A 3,979-nucleotide genomic window follows, 5' to 3' on the forward strand; every position below is an offset into this window, starting at 1 on the left:
ACAAACACTGTCACGCTCCCATTTACACCTACAGGCAGTTTCAAGTTTAAATTTGGGCCAAACTGCATGATCTTTTCTCTGTGAGGCAACATTACTATCTAATGACTCATACTGCTGTTCCTACTGTAAAACACAACATATCTTAATTAACAATCTGTTCATATTTTCCAGCATACAGGACTTGGAGTTCCTTTCAAGATGAGGAGTTTATTTTCGTTTCTTTTATAAAGATCTAAAACATAAACTATTCCCCTTATCCCGGCCTTTACAGTATCAGCTCTGCTGTGCTTGTTATTTGGAGGTAATCTAAACCGGAGGCCATCTTGCAATGGGCTCACACCAGCCACAATGCCAAATTGGGCTAGAGGAATAGAGTGGGTGGGCCCAATGGCCTCCTCCCTACTTCCTACCCCCCTTACTTCCTGTACCCTAGCTTAGACCTTTGTAGTAGTTCCCGTTACAGTAGGTGTCTTCAGGACCACACTTCTGCCATGATGACGCACACACAGAATCAGAAAGTAAAAACAATACTAGCGAGAGCAAACATAAAAACAAAACTTAAACTGGCACCTGAAACATTTAATGGTGATATCCACCAAATTAAGTCTAAACTGAATCTTTTATACACAAAAAATATGTAAATAAACTATGATACACTGCAAATCTGCTAATTTTAACTTCTTGAGGAGATTCTTAATGTTAAAAACCCATGGATGTGTGGTCAGAGCAAAATTCCCCTACAGCCCCAGTATTAATAAGACCAGCACTTCATCTCTTTATTTTGAATCTCATTCATGACAAATGCATGGGGGAATAAATGAATATCTAACAAAAAAGCTTTGCATACAGAATGAGAGAAAATAGTAATAAAACAAGAGTTCAAACTTAAAGTCCTGTCAGTCGGTGTTTGTTCACTATCAGACTTTAGAGAAACTGGCAGCTGTAAAGAACATGTTCCATTTCTGAACACTGTTGTTGTGTAGGGGGGCTGTACATGTGATTTACAGTGGCAAATCACATCTTGCAGGAGAAGTCATGTTCTACTCAATTTCTTTAAAAAAGAATATAATACATTTATATATATTTTTTATGTATAATTTAAAATGTGGAGAATGACTCATCATAGGAGAGACAATTCGCTGGAAATATGCTGGAAACAGCTGATGTTGTTAATATACTGTAAAGTATGTGTGTTATTTTCATATTTTCACTCAGGTCTTTGTAAAGGGGTGTATGTTCAGCAGTGAATGTGATGGAGCGAGGGATGGGCACATCCAAAATAGAATTCTGTAAAACAGCTACCCTCAGCACACCAACGTGACTCACTTTTAAAAGAGCTTTTGTCTGTTGTACTTTCCTCTGTGACACTTAGCATGCACCACCCAAGTGTCCTTGGTGCTGCTGTACATTCTGCTCTGTGCTGTCAGATATAATTATTGACGACAGCAAATTATGTTTTAACGAATGTATCTGTTACCTTATTTGCATAAAATTGGTACTGTCACAATATTTGACCGTACTGGAAATGCAGCTGAGGGTGTTCATATGTTTGCCAGCCACTCTGTGTGTGTGTGTGTGTGTGTGTGTGTGTGTGTGTGTGTGTGTGTGTGTGTGTGTGTGTGTGTGCGTGCGTCCGTGCGTGCGTGCGTGCGTGCGTCCTTGTGCGTGCATGCGCTAATGGTGTAATTGACTGTTGGTTTTTCTCTTCATGTGGTTGCAGCAAGCGATGCTATCAGCGAACCACAGGCGCCATTTCTTGACTCAACCAATAGAATGAAAGAAAACAAATAGAAGGAAAAAAAACAACAACTGCCAATCTGCTTTCTGGCTGTGTGGTCTGTTAATTAAGGAATAGTAACATAGTGTACTGGATTCGGGATTGGTGACTGTTATGAGACACAGTACATTGCTTACTTTAGGCTGACAGTATTTCCAGTCACACTAGTATAGTACATTTATATATGGCATTAACATGTGTAGTGAGGACCATACCAGGAGTCAGTTTTTCATACAAATCTCAGAACATTCTTGTCTCTAGTTTCAGCTTCCTGGATGTTGGAATTTTTTTTCTTGTTGAAGAAATTATCTTGTGCTCTGGGAAAGGTTTTTAATTTGTTGGTATTTTTCTGACCGTTATTCAGTTCATTTATAAGATGATCAGCAGGTTAATTGGTAATTAAAATAATAATTTCTCCCAAGCCTACTTTATGCAAAGAAAAAAGCTGCTTTGGTTCATCCACTAGCATTTCCATCAGAACCTACTGACTATTGAGTATTGAATTTATTTCCATTTCCAACGTTTAAAAATTGTAAACAAACAAATGGAATCAGATTCACATTTTCACATTTGCTGTTCTAAACAATCTACAAACCACTTAGCAGTAATACAACTGACTTAAATAGTAATCATGGAGTTGATGGTTGGGATGTTTTTTATGGACTACACAATATAGCTTATCCTTTTTATGAACTGACAGTGTAATCTTGCGATCTGATTAATTCATCTTTTAGCAGTGAATTGTTGCTAAGTTAACTGGGCAATTATGGTTGAGGCAAAGTGACTTTCACTAACAAACACAAACAATTTTCAGAGGTAGTGAATGGGTTATTTCAAACCTGGGTGGAGAATAATAATTGATGATTTGTCCAAAATCACTCCTAATTTGAGTACTATGATCGGTTGCTATTAATTATTTTGGTGGCTTATTGTAGATGGAAGGCTCTGCTGTCTGTCCCTGTCTGCAGTCTGTGGAAAATGACATCATGGCACATAACCACTCGTGGACAATGGCAACAGAAAGGACTAGTTGTGAGAAAACTCAAAAATGTTGTCTGCTCCTGAGAAGAACGCTTTAGAGCCCAAGAAGTTAAAAGTAAGAGAGCATGAGCAAAAAGAAAGTGTACATACTGTATAAATGAAACTATAACTTTGGTCACTAAATGGCCAAGTAGTAATTAAACTCCTCTTGACTAGCCAACTTGGCTAATCTGTGGTGGACAGACTGGACAGAAGAAAGGGCTAGGTGAGATAGCGCCTTCTCTCCAACGGAAATGCAAGAGGCCTAGAGTCTGATAAGAGCTGTGAAGAACTGTTTAGCCCTCTGCTCGCACTACATGGTGATAACCCAGATCAGCAGGACTCTTAGAAAACATGACAGTGCATTATGTGCCAACGTGCAAAAACCTCTTACCTATAGAAAGTATTGCGTGAAGAAGTAAGAGCTGTATATATTCCACTGATCAGATAAAGAAAGAGTTTAGTGGTGATCAGTTAAACAAAAACAGCAATTCGGCATGGAAATGGTGATATCTGCTTACAATAAATATAAAACTGCATCAAAGAAAAGCAAAAAAAAGGAAAGAAGTTTGCCTGGATTTTTGGTATTAAGATATAATGGCTAAAGCTTGTCAGCCATTGTTGTCAGAAACAGAGACTTTTCTATTATATTTAATCAATCACTCAGCCCACCGGCTTCTTTCCAAACTTGTAAAGGAAAACAATTATGCTGTCGGACTTTACACTGAATTACTCTAATACTTCTATTCACTTAGACCTCTAGCCCTAGAATACACTATTGTTTTCTATAACAAATTATGAAAATATTGTTAATTTATGTATCAGGTGCGTGGCAAGAACGTTGATACTGAAAGCCAGTGACAACATGTTTTATTTATTTTGCCAAATGATGTGGGCATGCTCAGCAAGTCAAGGATTGAACCACCAACCAAACCCTTTATGCAACGGACTCCACCACCTCAACTGTGGTCGCTAGCATTTCACAGAAATACACAATTAACTTGATGCTCTCTAATTATTTATTTTGGGGCTCACTATAACATGCTTCATTGGCAGACAAATCGGTTAAGATTATTATAACAGAACTTAATCGGTTGAACTGACATAATTGTTTGTCATAGCTCATTTTGTCTGTGAGGTGAAGAGTTTGCTCTTTGCCAAAATAAGGGGGGGGGGGGGGGG

The 3,979-nt window shown here is 38.2% G+C and overlaps 1 long non-coding RNA gene across 1 annotated transcript in view; it reads left to right on the forward strand.

Moving 5' to 3' along the window:
* The first annotated feature begins 204 nt into the window (after nt 1–204).
* Nucleotides 205–3,979, forward strand: part of LOC117954556 — an 18,352-nt gene continuing 14,577 nt past the window's right edge. Inside the window, exon 1 of the long non-coding RNA XR_004658845.1 lies at nt 205–215. This is a non-coding gene — a long non-coding RNA (uncharacterized LOC117954556). The remainder of the gene's footprint in view (nt 216–3,979) is intronic.

Source organism: Etheostoma cragini, chromosome 12, assembly GCF_013103735.1.
Source record: "Etheostoma cragini isolate CJK2018 chromosome 12, CSU_Ecrag_1.0, whole genome shotgun sequence".
Taxonomy (NCBI): domain Eukaryota; kingdom Metazoa; phylum Chordata; class Actinopteri; order Perciformes; family Percidae; genus Etheostoma; species Etheostoma cragini.